Source organism: Eschrichtius robustus, chromosome 12 (assembly GCF_028021215.1).
Source record: "Eschrichtius robustus isolate mEscRob2 chromosome 12, mEscRob2.pri, whole genome shotgun sequence".
Classification (NCBI taxonomy): Eukaryota; Metazoa; Chordata; class Mammalia; order Artiodactyla; family Eschrichtiidae; genus Eschrichtius; species Eschrichtius robustus.
This window is the reverse complement of record NC_090835.1, coordinates 13920144-13942567: the sequence shown is the minus strand read 5'-3', so window position 1 is coordinate 13942567 and position 22424 is coordinate 13920144. Positions and strand designations below refer to the sequence as shown.

The 22424-nt window shown below is 37.4% G+C and overlaps 1 protein-coding gene across 1 annotated transcript in view; it reads left to right on the top strand.

The window, feature by feature from the left end:
• The window catches only part of CNTN4 (contactin 4), a 956080-nt gene that overhangs the window by 96195 nt on the left and 837461 nt on the right, over window positions 1–22424 (top strand). The gene's annotated exons all lie outside the window — the stretch shown is intronic.

Here is a 22424-nt window from a genome sequence, read left to right as displayed (position 1 = left end):
TTTCTCCTAGCAGATCCCCACCACCCATCCTGAGCCTATTAAATCCCTACAGCCTTCCCTGGGCCTTGTTATTTTCCAACTTCAACCTTTCAGCTTGTATATGTTGGTATGTGTTGGGGTCAGGACTTGGAAGACTAAATATACATACACACAACACACAATATATGTACATATACATATTTACCAAATATACATACATATGTGTGCATATACGTATACACGTACACACCCCATGCACACATACAAGCCCACACCTTAGTAGAATTTTCTATGTATTCCACATATATCCAGATATTAGCTCCGTTGATCTTTACTCCTTGGTGTTTGTGGCTTTAACTTCACCAATTCAGTAGTCTTGAAAATCTGGAGCTTTCCCAGAAATTTTTACTAATTCTCAGCCGTTCACTCCCTTAGAATCTCCTCTATTCTCATCTCAGGCTTCCCAACGTAGTATGTTTTTTTTCTTGCATTAACCCAGACATAGACCTCAACTCTCACCATGCCCCCCACTTCGAGTTTACCCAAAATGTTATATTTGCACACACACAACAAATCAGTAAGCAGAATAGCCTCTGTGTTAAAGGTGCTAGAAGAGAAAAAAAGCTGGAGAAAGGTGTGAGTACCCCCCATAGCAGATCATGTAAGTACTCTCAGTCGTTGTTTGCCATTCTTGTCCTTCTCAGAATGCTTTGCCCTGAGACCTCCCAAAGCTCCCCCAAAACACTTCCCAATATTAAAAAAAAAATAGTGAGAGAAAGTATGTGTGTGTTTGCCATGTGTTCCAGGCCTGTAACAGATTTGAAATACTTACAGCATCACTGTTAAGATCACAAACTGCTCAAATCAAGCACCGTCTAATGTATTTGCTTTGATTTCCTCATTTCCCTCTCTTTCTATTGCATTAGCCATGGGAGGACACCTAAACCTTTCCCAGTCATAGGATGAGCATTTATTAGAGCTGTCTTACTTTCTTTGCCCAGTTTCTCCTGCGACAGAATCTTCTCCACAGGTGCTGTCCCCTCCAAAATTCTTGGATTTCAAGCCGCTCCCCTAATCTTTTCTTCCTTCACTGCAGGATTTCTTTCCGTATGGAGAATTTCCTCCACACATCCTATCATCTCTGCCACTGTCAATGGTAAAATGACCTGACCCTGATTGGCCCTAAAACCTCAGGACGCCCCATATAGAAACACCTTTGCCTTCTAAGTCTGAAGGAATGTAAACTCTAGAAAGATAATGTTAAGGTGATATAAAGGACTATACAAATGGCCCATCAACTTTGTTCTGCAAAAGTATCAGTATCATAAAAGTAAAAGAAAGGCTGGAGAACTTTTGCAGATAAAAAGATATGAAAGATATTTGATGACTAAATAGATATAGCCTGGATCTTAAAGTATAAGGCGTACTAATAGGTGAATTAACAAAATAGCAATACAACCAGCAGATTAGATTAAAGTTCTGTATACATATTTAGTTCAATGAAGTTAGTAACTGTTCTACAGGTATAATAGGAAATATCCCTTTTATTTATTTATTTTTATTGGAGTATAGTTGATTTACAATGTTATGTTGGCTTTCTGCTGTACAGCAGAGTGAATCAGTTATACATATACATATATTCCCTCTTTTTTAGATTCTTTTACCATAAAGGTCATTACAGAGTATTGAGTAGAATTCTCTGTACTACACAGTAGGTCTTTATTAGTTATCTATTTTAGGGAAATATCCCTTTTAAAAGAAATAATGAAACATGATACCTGTCTCAAATGTTCTAGAAAAAGAATAATGTGAATATGTATAAAGAAAGTAAATAGGACAAAATGTTATGAGTAGGTTTTACCAGTTGAATTGTGTCCCCATAGAAAAGATATGTTGAAGTCCTAAACCCTAGCACCTTGGAATGTGCCTTTATTTGAAAATGGGGTTATTGCATATGTAATTATTTAAGATATGGTCGTTCTAGAGTAGTATGGGCCCCTGATTTAATATTACTTTTCTTTTCCCAGAACAGGTTTGTTTATTCAATAGCAAAGAGCTGAAAAATGTCCCACAAAGGAGCAGAACCTGACCCAAGGCCTGTGATGCATCTCTACCCCACAGAGGTGCCAGCTGGGCCAGGTAGGGCTGAAGGCAGCAGGAATGGGAGGCCCCACCCCAAGAGGGGCAGCCAGGCATGGGGGATGATGTAGTGTAAGGACCAGGCAGGCAGAGCCCTTTCAGGTCTTGTTGAGTGTCCAGAGCAGATCCAGAAGGCTGAGGGGGTCGTCCGTGGGCTGGGTAGCCCGCAGACCCTGCCCGTTATGGGCCTGCAGACAGCCATAAGATGAGGGCCATGTGAAGATACAGAAGCGCAAAGGGAGAAGGCCATGCGAACACAGAGGCAGAGATTGGTGTTTATGCAGCTGCAAACCAAGGAACACCAAAGATTGCCAGCAACCCCTCAGAAGCTAGAAAGAGACAAGGAAGCACTCCCCTGCAGATTTCAGAAGGAGTGTGGCCCTGCTGACACCTTGATTTCACACTTCCAACCTCCAAAACTGTGAGACAATACACTCCTGCTGTTTTAAACCACCCGGTTTGTGGTGCCTTGTTACAGCAGCCCTAAGAAGCTGTTGAATAATACAGTAGGTGAATCTGGGTAAAGGGTTTAGAGGTGTTCTTTACTATTCTTGCAGCTTTCAGTATGTTTGGAATTACTGCAAGTTAAAAAGATTTAAAAAATAGAAACACACACACACACACACATATACACACACTCAGAAATGGAAAGTCTTTTACCACCTTCAGTTTCATCACCCTCGTCTGAGTCACCATCATCTCTCTAGACTATTGCAGTGCCTTGTCATCGTTCTCCTGCTTTGATGTTTGCCCACTCGCCCATCAGCATTGTCTAGTTTCAGCAAAGTGTGATCTATTTAAATTGTGTGTGAAATCATGGCACTTCTCTGCTCAAAGCTTTGCAGTGACCCTCCATTTCACCCTGAGTGTAAACTGAGGTCCTTACAATGAACTACAGATTTTTACAGGATGTAGCCCCTTAATTTTTTCTTCTACTACTTTTTCTCTCACTCTGTTCCAGCCACAGTGACCTTGAACATGCCAGGCACTGGCTCGTGTTTAACTTTCATTCTCTGAATCCTCTAATTGACTTACTCTTTTACACATTTAATTCTTTCAAGTCTTTGCTCAAACTACATCCTGTTTAATGTCTTTGGACACCCCTATTTAGGAGAGGACACTGCATCCTCTCCTTCCGCAGGAGTCTTTCTAGTAGTCCCAATCCCCCTTACTGTTGTGGGTTACCTTCTATAATGCTGTTTACCTTGCTTATTGACTCTTACGGATTATTGTCTGACTGCCTCCGCTATAATATAAACTCCTCAAGAACAAAGGTCTTTTTTGCTGTATTTTGCTGTATCTCAAATTCCTAGCCCATAGTGGGTGCTTAGTAAAATCTGTTGAATGAGTGTCATGTTAAATGAAATTGACTTAAATCATACTACTACATTGGTAGGAAAATCTTAAAGTAAATATAAATTTAGTAATCGCTTTCTCTCCTAGTTACTTGTGAAATAATCTGTCATTTTGTTTGAATATACATAGCTATACCAATGACTCTTTGCAATAATAGATTATTGGTAAGTAGCCCTAATTACTTAGAGTAGAATTTTTTAAAGTGTAATAAATATAGAATTCTCACTCTGTTCTGCAGTGTGGATCTTCCATCATTCTTACAATCCTATATTATAAAATAGTCTTTTCAGAGGAACTACTTCCTTAGTCTACTCACATCTATTCTCCTGTCTCTTCCTGGCCAGTCATTTCTCTGGCATTCCATGATCTGAGAATATTATTAGGAAGCTGTTGGCTGCAGGTAAAAGTAAGCCCTAACCTACCAGGCTTAAAAATGAGCATCTTTATTATTTTACCTAGAAAGAAGCTCTGGGATAAGCAGGCTCTAAGTTTGGTTAATTTGGTGTTTCACTGACTTCATCAAGGGACAAAGTTCTTTATTTTCACTCAGATTTCTTCAACATACAGTTTTTCTCCCATTAAGGAAGCAAAGAAACAAACAAAAAACAGGTTGTCCCAAATTTAGCCACAGTATACAGGCGTATCAACATTAAAAAAAAGAAAAGGGATTATTTCTTTGTGTGTGTTTCTCTTGATTAGTAAGGAAACTTTTCTCAGAAGTTTTCATCGACTTTTCCATATATCTTACTGGATAGGATTGTGTCATATGCATTTATTCAAACTAGTCACTGGTGAGTGGAATGAGACAATTAGGATTAGGTTACACCAGTGGGTGGCAGACTTTTTCTGTAAAGGGTCAGATAGTGAATACTTCAGGCTTTACAGGCAATATTGTCTTTGTTGCATTTACTCAATTCTGCCAATGTAGTGGAGAAGCAACCAGAGATAAATGTAAAGGAATGACATGGCTTTGTTCCAGTAAAGCTTTATTTGTACAACAGATGGCCCACTTTGCTTCCCTGGATTAGACAAATTTGGATTTATCCCTTCTTCACATCCTTGAGTTTGAGAAGAAAGAGGTAAATTCTCAAGCAAAACCCATGCTCTTCCTCTAAGTAAGAAAAGGATAATGTCCAGTGCATAAGCAACTAGCTGTATGTCCTACACAAGGGCCCTCATGTTAAGTGTGAGATTTTCTTGCTATTAAAATAGAGATATGGGGCTTCCCTGGTGGCACAGTGGTTGGGAATCTGCCTGCCAATGCAGGGGACACGGGTTCGAGCCCTGGTCTGGGAAGATCCCACATGCCACGGAGCAACTAGGCCCGTGAGCCACAGTTACTGAGCCTGCGCGTCTGGAGCCTGTGCTCCGCAACAAGAGAGGCCGCGATAGTGAGAGGCCCACGCACCGCGATGAAGAGTGGCCTCCGCTTGCTGCAACTAGAGAAAACCCTAGCACAGAAACGAAGACCCAACACAGCCATAAACAAACAAACAAACAAACAAATAAATAAATAAACCCAAAGTTTAAAAAAAAAATAGAGATATGTAAAAAGTCTTTTAAAAAGAAGATAAGAAATCTCTGGTTGAGTTCTGAGAACCAGGATGTGGTAGTTTCCTACCCTATGTAGTTAAGTTAGAGATGAATATTCAAGGAGGTAGTTATCCAGTTTTACTCCTTTTAATTTTTCTTTCCAAAATATAGATGTGCCTTTATAATCAACCCTAAATTTCTCAAATCAGGACTCAGAGAAGGGTAAGATTATGCTCTAGTAACGCTAGTTTCATTGGTGATTTTGTTTAATGGGTCAAAAGAAATGTGGTAAAACAAATGAGTACAAATTGCTGAGATGAGACAATTTAAAGATTACCACTGAAAACAAAATAGAGAACATGAGGGAGTATATATGTTAAGAAATGTTGAACAGATTCTGTTTATATTTTCTTGAGTGCCATCTTTTTCACTCATGATGCTACTCTAATAATAGCATGTGCATTGTAGTAGAAAATATGATTTGTCAGGAAATTGACTTTCTTGTAAAATTAAAGTTTCATTGTCATATATTAATATTTGGAAATAATTGTTATTCTGATGCAATATATAATACTAACACCTACAAGAAAAAAATACGGGAGGAGAATTAGCATGTGTTCTTAAGTATTAGTTACTTATATAGGACAGGAAGTAACTGACACTTTTCGGATGCTTAACAGTTCTGGATCCATAATATCAGATGAGCCCTCCACTGACAGGTGTCATTCTAGGAATCACATGGTTGTCCAACTCGTGGAGAGTTGCGTTCAGAAACAGGGGTGAGTACTTTCCTAATATTTCAAGATAATACTTATAGTGACAATCACCTAGTTTGGCTTGAAATAATCTGAAGCTTCTTGTGAACCAACTTAGTTCTGGAGAGAAAAATCACTGTCTTGCAGACATGTTCTTTAATTGTCAGGGAATAAAAAAGTCAACTTTCTCAGTGAATTGTCAGAAAGAATTGTGGCATTATCTGTTATGTTGCTAAGCTTTTAGTAAGTACTCGTATGTGTTTGTTTGATCTCCTTTTGAGTATAAATGTCCCCCAATTTCCAGAGATGGCATGAGAATAAGTAAGTTTCTGTAGGCCCTGTAATCAGTAGTATCTGACCCAGCTTTAGAAGACACTAATTTATATAGAGCTATATCATCTGTAAGTTATATCCTGTAAAGAAAACAGGCTGGAATTAACACCACTTTGCTATTTCTTAGGCACCTAGCTTTTATGTCTTACTTGGAAAGACATATTCTGAGGTATGTGTCTGAAGGGCTGGAGATGGAGAGAACGAAAATTGTGCCAGAGTATTTTTGAAATGGCCAGCTTGATATTCTTGCTTTCCTGTGAATCCTACCATGAATCCTGATTTCTATTATGGACTTTGAATTATTTCACTGGTAGGCCTTCTGGAACATATGTGTTCTTTCATTCATTGGCTGCTTGGTAGATTCAAAGGAACCTTCTTTTGTTTGTTCATTCCTTTAATCTTTGTATCATTTGTTCATCACTTCATTTGTTCAATACAGAAAGTATTTGTTGAGCATCTACTCAAGCACTGGATCTCTGATTTCTTTTCCATTACTTTTGTTGGTATCATTCATTTATCATTCAACAAATACTAGTGCCTACCATATGCCAGGCATAAAGGGATAGAGACAAGTGATAATACTTCTTGTGAAACTCCTGGCTTAGTTGACTGTGATGTCTTCTCTGTGAATCACTCCTATCTTGTCTGTGGTCTGAGCTGTGATCCACTTCTGACCTGTGAAAGATTCCTACACTGGACCTCTTCCACTAGTAAACTGAAGCACAGCCTTTCATGAAGTTATAGCAACTTTTAAGGAATCTGCACAAGTTAGCATCACTTCCCTAGTTCTCATTTCAAACTGGCTTCTAGGCCTCTACTGCTTTTTATAGATTTCCATGGATGCTGTTTACCTGGATTCATCCTGTGTATATAGTGGAGGGTAACTGCCCATTTAAAAATTCAAAACACTGTCATTCTCTTTTCATTCCTTCTTGGTTTGCTAGCTTGAATTAATTGATTTTTTTTATGAAAGAAAAATCAAGAGAGAGCACATCTGAATTATTCTACAGTTAACACTTATTGAGTGAATACCATGTGCCAGGATAGTGATGCTGCATTTCCTGGTAATCCTCAAAATAATACTTCAGGGCGAGGGTTAATTTCTTCATTTTACAGATGAGGAGCCGGAGACTCAGAGATTTGGTCACTGTCTCATGTTAGTATATGTCATCAATGGTCAGATCTGGATTTGAACTTAGGGTTTTCTGGCATAAATTTTCCAATCTTTTAATGCTTTCCTAAGTAAAGAGTTATCAGTCTTGTGAAAAAAGATGAAAGCTGGTAGGTACATACTTTTGAAGATAGAGGGTTTTCAGTAATGTGTGAATTCTCTTGAGGGAATAGTGCAGCAGATATTTTGGTTTCCCACATGGGGTTCTTGACTAGTGACAAGTTCATACAGAACCGTAAATCTGTACTCTTGTCATACAAGGAGGAAGATGTATTTGTCTTATAACAATGTTCTTTTTAGCTTTGGAAAATTTTAGGTTTATCCTGTTCACTTGGTTGCTCTCAATTTTATTACCATTTGAAATACATATTTTCTCACATCACAGCAAAAGAAAATAATGCCTTTGGATGACTCATTTTTAATATTCAAACAGAATAACACATAGAATTCAAACTGGTGTCAGTTTTCAAGTCTGTATGATGCTATTTTTTAGCCAGTACGTGCAGAATAGGAAAGTGTTTATATCATGCAGATTTGTACTAACCCCATAATAATTTAACTTATGGTTGTGAAATCATACAGTGGATATATCCTATCTGAATCACAAAATGCTTATTCTAGTTAACCCCCCCCCCAATTTTTATTTCTAAATATCCAAATTTATGAATAACTTTGGACCTCTGAATTGGCATGGAGTCAGTCAAGAAGAAAAAAAGTACAGTCAGAGAAATAAAACACTCCTACTCCTCCCTCCACCCATCACAGTCATCAGGGACTTGCATAGAGTGTACTTGAGACTTAATTTGCTTCATTTTGAGTTTCATTTTCAAAGCTATTTTTTTTCCAGGCTTCCCATTTCGCTTTATTTGAAAACCAGCTCTTATCATTTTAGTCATTATTGTCACAGATTCCAAGTTCTTAAATTATGCTGATCACAAAAGATACCAGTTTTATGTTCTCATCTTATTCAGTGGCTGTTCCAGTATCCCATCTGACAGTCGCGCTGGTGGTGTTCAGCGCAGATGACAGCTTTTGTTCTGAGCAAGTACACAAAGACATGGCTGGGGAAGCTGAGTCACATTTCACTCACGCAAGAAAGGAGTGTCTCTCTGGGTCATGCAGCCCGTGGCCAAGAGATGTCAGGATACCTACAGCAAACATATAAGCAGCATAATTAGCTCAGTCTCTAGCTGGTAGCACCCCTCACTTGGCATTATTAATCCAGGCGTCCTAAAGGCGAAGTGTTGACAGCCTGTAGTTGGCTGAAATACATATTGACCTATGCTTTTTTCAAGATGCAGCTTAAGCTCACCGCCTAAATGGAGGCTTCTATGATCCCACACTCTACTTCTTTCTCTTCCACTGTTTTGTGTCCGTACCATTGTTTTGGTGTTTCTCTCGTGTGCTTTTAAAAAATGTGTGTGTGTGTGTGGTGTGTGTGTGTGTGTGTGTGTGTATGAGAGAGAGAGAGAGAGGGAGGGAGACATTCTCCCATAGATTGTGAGCTTTTCCACTGCAGGGGCTCCCCTCCCCCCTTATTCACCTACTATCACCCTGTCCCTACCTTTTTTCTGTTATAAATATTTTTATGAATTGATGGCTTTGAAATGACTGTTTTTTAATAGTATAATGGAAAGAGCCCTCTGGATTCTGGTTCTGACTCCATGACTCCTTAGTCATTAATACCTTTATTCAACATGATTAATTAATTGAGTGCCTACTCTGTGCCAGATTGTTTCCAGCCCTGGGAATATAGGAGTGAACAAAACAGTCAAGATACAGACTAGACATCCCTGCTGTCCTAGGGTTTGCACTTTATGGAGAAGATAGATGATAGATAACACATGAAAATAGTCAAGACAAATATTAAATGAATGGTATGCAGAGAATTAAAATAGGAAATGTGTAAATTATTATTTTAGGTTTGGTAGTTAATTAACTGAGATATAATGAACTCAACCATGAAGGTCAGGGAAAAGGAATTCATGACTGAGGGAATAGTTTATGCAGAGACTCCAAGGCAGCAATGTACTTGTCATATTCTAAGAATGTGAAGGAAATCACTGTGACCAGTGTCCTGGGTGAGGGTGAGATGCCAGAGAGATAAGAAGGATGAATGTTTGGATTTTATTTTTAGTGCATTGGGATAGCATCTTAGGTTTCAAGCTGCACAGTGTTGATATTCAGTTTGTTTTAAAAGTATTACTCATGTGGAATGTGGAGAATGGATTTGAGAGGGGGGAAGAAATAGTAAGGGTGCTAGATGGGACATTATTGCACCAGCCCAAGCAAGAGATTGTTCATAGGTCTAGGTGGTGGTAACAGAGATGAAGATGGGTGGATAGATTTGGGGATATGTTTGAGGTCAAATTAAATATTTACTGATGGTTTGTGGAGGTTAAGTGAAGAAAGGAATCAAAGCCTTTGTAAACATGGGTAAGTCACTTAAATGTTTCTAGTGATGGACCCCTCATAAAATCCAAATTATAGATACATCAGTGGTTCCCAACTGGGGGTGATTACTGGGGGTGATTTTGCCACCATTCCCTCCTTCCCAAACCCTGGAGACATTTAGCAATATTTGGAGACAATTCTAAATATCACAACTGTGTATGGAGTTGATGCTACTAGCATCTAGTGGGTAGAGGCCAGGGATGATGCTATGCGTCCTACATTGCACAGGGCAGCTGCCTCCGCAAAGAATCCTCTGCTCTCAAATGTCAATCACGCTAAGGTTAAGAAGCCCTGAAGACATCTACCCGCCTCACAGGGCGATTGTGAGGATTTACTGAAGTAATATGTTGTGAAGCCGGATGGAGGTTTTAAGTTCTATACACAGTTTTATTGATGCCACAATTTTACAATATCTGTTGGAGTAAACACGGTACATTCTTGCAGTTGAGTAATCAGAATGATCTCTTCTCTTCTTGTCCTGAATGAACGTGGTGCATTTTGAGCGTGGTACTTTGGGCAGTAGCCCCATCAGCCTTCAGTAGAGTAGCAGAGAAGAACTGCAAAAAATTTGCTTCCAGGTTTCTTTTGACTCCACAATAGCTACAATTTTAAATTGTGTTGCCGAAAAGACTGATGATAAAATTCATTGGAAACGAGTAGCAAAGTAAACTTTTATTTTTAAGAGAAAATGGTGGGTGGGAGAACATGAGACTTCAGGGGCAGTGTGCTACCTTTTTCCCCTGAGAAATGGCAAGGGAATTAATTAAAGAAGGTGGGGAGAAAGCAGAGTCATGAATAGAGTAGTCAGTTCTCCATGCCTTCCGTCTCCAGCACTGAGCATCCACCCCATGCTTTGCTCTGCACCAAGTTCTTGTTCGTAACCTCCCACAGGACACGGTGCCTCCCTCCAGGAAGTTAATGCCTTCAAATGAGGGGAACAAGCAAGCCATTCCTGTAATTAAGAACACTCCCTACAATGAAAGAGAGGTTAAAAAAAAACTGCCTCAGTGAGTTCTTAATTGGGTACAAGATAATGTTGGTAGAAGTTTAAAATACTTAACCAGCAGTAAATATTCAAGGCAGTCATTGAAGTAGTCAATGGCTAGGTGAATGCATGCATCAGTTGGCAGAACATCACTTAATCAACAGTTCAAGTAAACAAGAGGAGAATTAAAAATGCAGAACTTAAAATATAGAGAATTAGCAAGGTTGCTAATTACATACAGGTTCTTTCTTACTCCAGGCATTGACTGTTTAAAGTTTGGTCAAAGTGTTGCTAAAAATAACCAGTTATCAAGAGATTCATTCATTTTCAGAAGGCCTGCTTACGAAGAATGATGGCCAGGTCCAGCAGATAGCTTAGAAGTACCCAAGAATGAAGTGTTAGGAGGTGACCTCAGAATGTAAAGCCTGAGAATCCTTCAGCTGGCGTATGCTGCTGGCAAGAAAATGATTTTTTTTTTTTTTTCATTTTTAGTCTTTATCACTTAAAAGTTCTAGACTTTTATAGAGAGGATCTATCAGGTAGACAGCCACATTCATAGTAATACGCTGATACTGACATAATGCATGATTTTCTTCATTTAACAAATTCTTACCATCCTCTAACAAATTCCTATTTCAATCCTCTCAACTTATTATACACCTGCTAAATGTAAAATATATTAAATTGGTTTAAATATTATAGGGGAGGCTATTTTCAGTATCTCCAACTAGAAGAACAGAGTTCTTAAGCTGTGTAATAGGTTCACTTGTTAAAATGAGACTCTATCCTACAGGCATTTTTCTTTTGCTTTTTGAAGGAAATACGACCGTTTTTCACTTCAAAGAGGAGCTTCTCGTTCTTCCTCTAGCTTCAGTAGCCATTAAGCAGTTCTTCATTTTGAAGGATATATATTGATCCCAAGACATTGTCTGGTTGGAGAAAAACAGTGCGTATTTCTAAGGTTTTCTGCTGTCAAGGCTCCTAGTCCTTAAAGTAGCGGGATAATCAGATTAATGTGTTGTTGCTTATATTTTCCTTGGAAGAGTCACGGAAATGGGGGTTAGAAGTATTTGTTCTAATTTCAGCATTATTACTACTTACCTCTGTGGCCTTGGGCAAGTCATTTACCTTGAGTTTCAGTTTACATGCAGGGATGTTAAAGTAGAAAGGGTCAATTTGTTAAGTGGATTTGAAACCTGATGGAGAGTAAGAATCATACCCAAATGGATTTGAAACCTGAGGGGAGTGTTAGAACCCACTGAATTTAGGTTCTTCCAAAGTCTCAGGAAATGCATTCTTTTACACCATTCTCCTGGTGTTTGTGCATCCCTGAAAATTCATTCCCTTCAATTTGCAGACCATAAAAATGTAAGGTTCAGAGAAACTAATTTGCTCAAGGTCACATAGCTAGCTAATGGTGGCACTTGGATTTTAAATGTAATCTGCTGACCTGCACAAGTGCTTATTCCCCAGTTTATTAGCTGCTTATTTAATCTGGGGATGACCATACCTTTTTGAGTAACAATCACAATTTAATATTAAAAAATACACAGACACACACACTCATACACTAAACAAACCGGGTATAAAGGAAATATGTATAACATAATAAAGACCATATGTGACAAGCCCACAGCTAACATCATAGTCAGTGGTGCAAAGCTAAAAGCTTTCTTCTAAGATCAGCAGCAAGACAAGGAAGCCCACTCTCACCACTCCTATTCAACATAGTACTGGAAGCTCCAGCTAGAGTAGTTAGGCAAGAAAATAAATAAATAAATAAAAGGCATCCAAATCAGAAAAGAAGGAGTAAAACTGTCTCTATTTGCAGATGACATGAGATTATATATAGAAATCCCTAAAGACTCTGCCAAAAAACTGTTATAACTAATAGACAAATTCAGTAAAGTTGCAAGATATAAAACCAATGTACAAAAATCAGTTGCATTTCTATACACTAATAACAAACTATCAGAAAAAAAATCCCATTTACAATTGCATGAAAAAGAGTAAAATTGGGACTTCCCTGGTGGCGCAGTGGTTAAGAATCTGCCTACCAATGCAGGGGACACAGGTTCGATCCCTGGTCTAGGAAGATCCCACATGCCACGGAGCAACTAAGCCCGTGCGCCACAACTACTGAGCCTGCACTCTAGAGCTTGTGAGCCACAACTACTGAGCCCATGCACCACAACTACTGAGCCTGCACACCACAACTACTGAAGCCTGCACGCCTAGAGCTGTGCTCCGCAACAAGAGAAGCCATCGCAATGAGAAACCTGTGCACGGCAATGAAGAGTAGCTCTCACTCGCTGCAACTAGAGAAAGCTCATGCGCAGCAACGAAGACCCAATGCAGCCAAAAAAAAAAAAAAAAAGAAAAGAGTAAAATACTCAGGAATAAATTTACCAAGGAGATGAAAGATCTGTGCACTGAGAACTGTAAGATATTGATGAAAGAAATTGAAGAAGACATAAATAAATGGAAAGCTATCCTGTGTACATGGGTTGGAAGAATTAATATATTGTTAAAATATCCATACTACCCAAAGTGATCTACAGATTATTTGCAATCCCTATCAAAATTCCAATGACGTTTTTTCACAGAAATAGAAAAAACAGTCCTAAAGTTTCAATGGAACGGCAAATGACTCCAATAGCCAAAGTAATCTTGATAAAGAAGAACAAAGCTAGAGGCATCACACTTCCCGATTTCAAGCTACATTGTAAATCTATAGTAATCAAAACAGTGTGGTACTGGCATAAAAGCAGACACATAAATCAACAGAACAAAATAGGAAGCCCAGAAATGAACTCAGGCATATATGGTCAATTGATTTACAACAAAAGAGCCAAGAATATACAGTGGGGAAGGGACAATCTCTCCAATAAATGGTATAGGACAACCACATGTAAAAGAATGAAACTGGACCCCCTATCTTACATCATACACAAGAAAATCAACTCAAAATGGATTAAAGACTTGCTCATAAGACCTGAAACCATAAAACTCCTCAAACAAAACATAAACAGTAAGTTCCTTGACATTGGTCTTGCCAATGAATTTTTGGATTTGACACCAAAAGCCAAGAGTACTAGTTTCCCAGGCATATTGACCCAGCATTAGAAGCTGACACCATTAGAAGTCATTCTGCATCTACACGCCATGGGATGTCTTCATTCTGTAATTCTTTGGATTTTATTAAATTACATCTTATATGGCTTGGTTTGGTATCACAGAAGACTGCAAGAAAGAAGAGACACGACGGTCCAGAGTATAGGGGATAAAAGGCAAGAAAGTCCGATAATGAGTGGATGGAGTAGGGCAGGTAGAGTAGCCAACAGGACAGGAGAGAGCTGTGTGTAAGCGGTTCATTAGAGAGGTTCTGTAGAGAACAGGAGAAAGTGTCCAAATTCTGTGATGTTTCGTATGGTAGATTCTTCCCAAAGGGAGAGCTGTCACTATTTCTTTGTCACTAGCTTGTTGAATATAACGAGAATCAGACACAACTAACAGTGCAATAAGAAGAAAAACATGAATGTGCAGTGTCCTGGAACCCAAGTGAAGAAAGTGTAAAGGGATGATCATTCTTGTCAGATGCTGGTGATAGGTAAGGTAGGATGCAGACTGAATAGTAGCCTGAGATTTATAGCTGCTATATTTAAATAGAGCCAATTCAAAGAAAAAAAAGAAAGCCAAGGCAATAAAAACGTAAATTGACATTACACTAAAAAGCTTCAGCACAGCAAAGGAAACCATCAACAAAATGACAACCTAGAGGATGGGAGAGAATATTTACAAGTCATATATTTGATAAGAGGTCACTATCAAAATTATAAAGAACTCATAAAACTCAATAGAAAAAAGAAACAATTCAATTAAAAATGGGCAGGAGAACAAAATAGACATTTTTCCAAAGAAGACATACAAATGACCAATGAGTACATTAAAAAGGTGCTCAACATCCCTAATCATCAGGGAAATGCAAATTGAAACCACAGTGAGATGTTACCTCACATCTCTTAGAATGGCTATTATCAAAAAGACAAGAAATAACAAATGTTAGCGAGTATATAGAGAAAAGGGAACCCTTGTGCACTGTTGATGGGAATGTAAATTGGTTCAGCTACTGTGGAAAATAGTATGGAGGTTCCTCACAATTAAAAAAAAATTACAGTTACCATGTGAACCAGCAATTTCACTTCTGGGTATATATCCAAGGGAAATGAATACAGGATCTCAAACAGATATCTGCATTTCCATGTTCATTGCAGCATTTTTCACAATAGCCAAGACATGAATGCATAAAGAAATTGTATATATATACACGTATACTCATATATACATATATATATATATATATGTATATACACAATGGACTATTATTCAGACCAGAGAAAGAAGAAAATCTAACCCTTTGTGACAGTATGGATGGGACTTGAAGGCATTATGCTAAGTGAAATAAACTAGATAGAGAAAGACAAATACTGCAGAGTATCATCTATTTGTGGAATCTGAAATTAAAAAGTCAAACTTACAGAAGCAGGGAGTATAAAAGTGATTGCCAGTGGCTGGGGGATGGAGGAAATAGAAGTTGGTAAAAGGGTACACACTTTCACCTCTATGATGAATAGTATCTAAGGAGCTAATGTAAAACATGGTGAATAGTTGCAAAAATATATACAATGTGTATTCCTATATGTATACATTGCCTTTTACGTAATTGACTAGGACTTAGAGAGGTTACTTACTAATTTTTCAACAACAGGCAACCTACTTAATTTATGTCAGCTTAGTTTGTTTTCCCCTAACTCAGAAACCATTATGAGAATCTCAGGTGTAACTAGTCAGAGTACCTTAAAATGGTTCATATAAAAATAAAAGTGTTCATTATTATATTTTATTGGTATCTCTATGGAGCCATAATACTTATCATTTTAACCACCAAAAATAATTTTAATGCGTTTATTTTATCTAACTAACCTAAGTGTACCACTGGTTAATGCTTTCCTATCTGGGACTCAGGAATGTGCTCATTTATTGTGTCCTTGTATTTAACATTTTCCAGTATGTGAAATGAAAGGATTTGGACTACATGATTACAAAAGGACTATCTGGTTCTTACCTTATAGAGAGAGTATGTATCACTACCTACCATTTTATCAAACCGCATTTTGTACAAGACACCATGCTAGGTATTACAGTTAGACACTGAAAAATGGGGTGCTATCTTTATGATGATGTGATGGTCATTTATGTGAATAATTTTCATAGTCTGTCTGTCCAAGAAGTGTCTCCTTCCTATCATATTTCTGAGAGGAATAGATACATAAAGAAAGGAAAAGAAAGCAAAACAGAGTCCGTTATGTTAACCTGGGGCTTGGGTCAGTATAGAACTGAAGTCTAATATGATGGACCACATGGAAGAATTCATTTTCTCTGGGATAATTAGTCTGTACTTGATCTAGTTGGACCTTCTCAGGTTCATTCTAGAACAGGTGCATGTACTGTCTATCATACACGTAGGTAGAGGGATCGTATTGAGTCAGCTCATTATCCCAGACAGTCGCGTTGAGAGAGAGAAAAAAGTCAGAACATATCTTGGTGTCCTGACCTTAGAAGCCCCCTGAAAACTCTATACAAAGGAGACTTGACCCAGTTAATGCCTTACAATTGTCCAACTCAGATCAATTATAGTCCTTTTCCTAGCCTATAAATAAGATACTGGGCAAAACGCCTTTACATAGATAAGAAAACTAGCATATAGGTTTAAATCACAAGCCCAGAGTTGCTTAGCCAGTTAGGGCAGAATCGGTATGTGGACTTGGATATATAGTTAAAATAGAAAACAAGATATCTCCAAGTGTCTTTTTTTTTTTTCTCTTGCAATTTCTTCATATATTTATGTATATGAATGGTATGTGTATATTTTAAATCTATATATTCAAAGGTTTAGCCTGTAAATGTAAAAATTGTAATTTTTAAATTATTGAATTTCATAGAAAATTAAATTTTATAATTTGTATTTGAGGTTTTTAACAATTTAAGGTTTAACAATTGAGGTTTAACAATTCATTCATTGTTATAACCCATGAGGAGCACTTGTGAATACATAGAAATGCAGAGAAGTGGTTAACTTTTAAGATCTTTGACGTACAGACCTTAATAAATAGGTTCAGTAAAATTCATATTTATTGACATATTCATTACCCAGCAAAAAATTGCATACGTCTTTTTAATTATTCACAAACTTACAATGCCTTCAAATCTTAACAATGAGTTAATGCTTTTGATGTCATTATACACATTTAATAAAGTTATATGCAACTGCACAGAAAAATAATATAAGCCTTTGATTCTAAAAATAGATAATTAAACTCTTTCTTTTGCAATTGTAGAATTTGTTCACAGATTCTTCTTGAAGTTTTGCACTTTTGTGGTTTGCCGCTTGCTGGTTTGTTGGTTAAGCAAAGTAAGACTTCTGGGTGGCTTTTAAAACTGTACACATGCTTTAAAATTAATAAATGTGGTCTTTAAATAAATAATGTTAAATTAAGAAAGAACAATTTTTTTAAACTTTTTTTTTCTTCCATTCAGACTTAGGGCACATAAGAAAAATGCTCGTGTGTTAATTTTTGTTTCATGATTGTCCAAGGAGGCAAGGCACTGCTTCGGATAAATTTGACACGTTCAGAGAAATAGCAACCGTGTCAATTCTTGAAGAAACACTTGGAGTTTGAAATAGTAATTTGCTGAGTGGATAATTCAGAAGGCTGAGTTATGACAACACTTCTGGTCTGAATAACAGATGGATGTCTCATAATTGTCAGTATAGAATTATGTGAAATCTACTTTGAAATTCACTCAAGATACTATTTCATTTATATTTAAGTATTTATTCATTTGTAGTAGATAGGTGTAGATTGGGATATACTTAGGATTTGCTTAAAATAGTCACTGTTTTTTTTTTTTTCCAAATCACGAATTTTTTTTTTTTTTTTTGGTGAGAAAAGTTCATGTCAAAATGAATTATCTTTAACATGATTTTAGTATTGTCTTTTCTTATGGCCTGTTGAGTTTAAAACAGCTTTTTTAGCCTTGTTACTCCACTTTTTATTATGTGGATGATTTTCTGTCATATTCAATATATTATTTAATAATAATGTTTTAAAAATTCCTAATTACCACTATTTAAAATTTTTTCCTGATTATGAAATTCAGAAAAGTGTGATCCCTGACTTAAAGTAGGATGCTCCAACCTGATTTTACATTTCTTTGACCATGGTAGGAGCCATGTAGTTTTTCTCCAACTGAAACTTCCACCAGGGACATGAGACATGAACTGCAGGGACTTGTATATTCCTGAAATCAGTTTGGGCCTCAAATACAACCCGGTTAAGTTCTTACTCAATTATAAGCTCCCAAAGGGCAGAGATTATATCTTGTCTTGTTTTCAAGAGCCTAATGCATGTCAGGCTCCTAGTAGCCATTCAGTAACGAATGACAAGTGTGCTTATGCAATTTTAAAACAGTCTCTCAGTTCTTTTTCTCTGGAGTCGAAATAGTAATACTAGAAACACAGAATGAAACAGAAGTTAATATTTGTCTCAGCAAAGTGACATGTATACAGTTCTCGGAAAACTGGCTGTTTCATCCTTTTTAGAAGTGTACGATTATTAAGTAAACTTCCGTACTGAGTGGATAAGATGGCGTATCCTATGCAAGTAACCAGAGAAGCAATCAGCAATTCTGAGAGACAAAAGTCTCATTTTGAGGAAATGCAAAACAATTGAATACATTTCATCACTTTGCATTTAAAGTAGGTAGGTGATGAATACTTAGAAGAGCATTCCAGCTATTCCAGTCCTGTTTCTTAGCAGGCAGTTATTTTTACTGACAGGTGAGAACATTTCACCTGTATTTTTTTGACAGAGGTAAGCTCTTACGACGTACCTTTTCCTTCCGTGGGCCCTCTCCTCTTCTCCTTCTTCCCAGGTAAGGTGTAGAAACAGGACTATTCTGAAGTAAAGTGAGGAAGAAGAGAGGTAATCTCTCTCTGCCTGCTCTGCCTAAACCATAGGGAAAGATCACAGTTAGGGTCAGAGCTAATACTGTCAACTTATGAAAGAGCCCACTCATCATGTCTAACTTTCTTTGACAGTATCTACAAAGGCTTCTGTATCTAAGGATGATTTTACTGTCAATATGCAATCAGGCAGGTCAATGTTCATTTCATTTGTGAAGAAAACCACATCAAGCAAATTTCATTATAAAACCTAAAAATCAATATACATTCGTGCCAGTGTTCTCTAAATAATGAATGTGAGTACTCCTTTACCCTGAAATAACAGTTTTAAGGATTGGATTTTTACTAAAAGAAGAAAGAAGCCATAGTTAGTTTTTCCTTGGACAGTATTTGTATTTGATATTAAGAATGACTTTTGGAGTCCATTTTGTTTTAAATATGTTTATTGGTCAGTTATGGTGTCTACGCAAGTTGACACTGACTAGAGTGAAAAAATATACAGATGTGTCAATTGGTAAATATTAGAACAGTGATGAAAATCATAGCTAGCAGTGGTTTAATATGCACTGTTTATGGATGCTGTGATAAGACTTTTCTTTTGATTTTTGCATGTAATCTTTATAACTACCCTAGTACAGGAGCACATAGTTTGTGTAGGCTAAATGCCGTAAGCTACAACCACCACAGAACAGATATTTTTATTTCACCTAACAGTTTAATACACATGTGCTCTTCCAGTTGTGGTCCACCCTTTCACAGAGCTTCCGAATCCTTTGCTGGATTCTCTGTTGCATCTGACACAAGAAGGGAGAAAGAAGGTGAGGATAGAAAGAATGGTTTTCATTGGAAAAGGCATCTGTCCTTTTATCTATGTTCCAGTGGTGAGAGTGCAGTCATATGGCTACACCTAATTGCAAGGGAGTCTGGGAAATGTAATCCAGCCATGGGTGCAATGGGGAAAGGAAATAAGTTTACTGAAAAACTAGCCAGTCTCTCCCACGAGAGGCTGTATTCCTTTTTTATAGGTAAGAACCTAAGGCTTAAAGTTCAGATAATATCTGATATCATCTGGGTGAGTTATGGTAATGCCAGGTCTGCCTCACAGTCCATGTTTTTAAGCACTGCCTGGGCTGGGTGCACCTTACTGTGATTTACCCTGGAGAACATGGTATCTTCCTGATGAAGAGATTAGCCAGAGAGATGCATGGCTAGAATTTTGACTTTCGCTCTATGCAGGGGCCTCCACTAGAACTTGCTGTAGCTCTACTGATAATGCTAAAATCCTAAAGCAGAAGTCATCAGTACACCTTCTAGGGGGAATTTTAAGAATCAGTGTGCAATTCCTGTGTTCGCTTTTCCTCCTATCAAGACAACAGGTAATGCTCCAGTTGGAGCTGTTCTGTCACCCTGGGTTCCTATTAAGGTTGATGCATAGACCCATGTTGGATGTGTGGTATGAGTGATAAATAAAATTTTGTGTGAGCCACTGAGTTTTAATTTAATTTCATTTTGTAGATTTTGTAGTGTTGTTATTGAAGCATAACCTAGCCTTTCCTGACTGATACACAGTTCAGCCCAGAATCTCTACTTTTAGTGTCTTACAGGAGTGTATATAGAGGTCCATAAAGATATCTGTGTCCCTGTGTCTGTCTATCTGGTAATATTCGTTGGAGTATCGTTTCAATAAGTCATGGCTGAAAGAATTCAATAAGTTATGCTGTAATTACACAGTAGGATATATGGAACTGGTAAAAAAGTTTATGCCTATGTTTACCTACATGAAAAGATGTCTATGATTATGTGGAAAATGTAACTTGAAAAATGCATAAAATTATACACACACACACACACACACACACACACACATGATATTTCATAATGGCAATGAAAACTTTGTTTATATATTCTGCAGGGAAGTAGACTTCCCAGGCAGAGAGCTGGAGGGGGTGATGGCATCCTGCATTATTCCTGATGTAATCACAGCCACAACCATCTTTTCCCTAAATCTCCAAATTAGCTTTCTTTTTAAATTTTTATTGAAGAATAGTTAATTTACAATATTGTATTAGTTTCAGGTATACAGCAAAGTAATTCAGTTACATATAAATATATATATACATTTTTCAGATCCTTTTCAACTATACATTATTACAAGCTATTGAATATAGTTCTCTGTGCTATATAGTAAATCCTTGTTGTTTATCTATTTTATATATAGTAGTGTGTATTTGTTAATCCCATACTCCTAATTTATCCCTCCCCCCACTTTCCCCTTTGGTAACCATAAGTTTGTTTTCTATGTCTGTGAGTCTTTTTCGGTTTTGTAACTAAGTTCATTTCTATCATTTTAGATTCCACATACAAATGACATCGTATGACATTTGTCTTTCTCTGACTTCACTTAGTATGATAATCTCTAGGTCCATCCATGTTGCTGCAAATGGCAGTATTTCATTCTTTTTTATGGCTGAGTAGTATTCCATTGTGTGTGTGTGTGTGTGTGTGTGTGTGTGTGTGTATCACATCTTCTTTATCCATTCATCTGTTTCTAATAATTAGAGATATTGAGCATCTTTTCATGTGCCTGTTGGCCATCTGTATGACTTCTTTCGAGAAATGTCTATTTATGTCTTCTGTTCAAGTTTTGATTGTTTTTTTCTTTGATATTGAGTTGTATGAGCTGTTTGTATATTTTGGATATAACCCCTCATTGGTTGCATCATTTACAAATATCTTCTCCCAGTCCATAGCTTGTCTTTCATTTTGTTAATGGTTTCCTTTTGCTGTGCAAAAGCTTTTAATTCAGTTAGGTCCCATTTTAAAATTTTTGCTTTTATTTATTTTGCCTCAGGAGACTGATCTCAGAAAATATTGCTACGATTTATGTCTGAGAATGTTTTGCCTGTGTTCTCTTCTAGGAGTTTTAAGGTGTCATGTCTTATATTTAGGTCTTTAAACCATTTTAAGGTTTTTTTTTTGTTTTTGTTTTTGTTTTTTTATGGTATGAAGGCATGTTCTAATTTCACTGATTTACATGAGGCTGTCCAGCTTTCTCAACCCCACTTACTGAGGAGACTGTCTTTCCACCATTGCATGTTCTTGCCTCCTTTGTCAGAGATCAATTCACTGTAGGTGTGTGGGCTTATTTCTTGACTCTCTATTCTGTGCCATTGATTTATATGTCTGATTTTTGTGCCAATGCCATGCAGTTTTGATTACTGTAGCTTTGTAGTATCATCTGAAGTCTGGAGGGTTATGCCTCCAGGTTTGTTCTTTTTCCTCAGGATTGCTGTGGCAGTTCTGGGTGTTTTGTCAAATTAGCTTTCCTAATGGTCTTACTCCCTCAGTTTTGACTCCCCTCTAATCCACAGCCCATGTGATCTTTGTAATAGATCTTATAAATATCTTTGTCTCCTATTGAAAACTTAAAGTTGCCCCCATCATTACAAAGAAAAACTCATGTCTTATCCTTGTTCCTGGAAAGACAGAGCCTAAGACAAAGTGTTCAAACTTTACTGGGAGGTGCCATTTTGTAGTGGCAAGAGTGAGGAGAAGGGCAGTGAGGACAAGGAGAAGGGGCAGCAGAAAGGTGCTGCATTTCCAGGGTGGCCACTGATTTATAATCTGCTTAACATCAAGGACAGTTGCTTGGCAGGTACAGTGGTTGGATCCCATGGGACATTTCCGATGTGT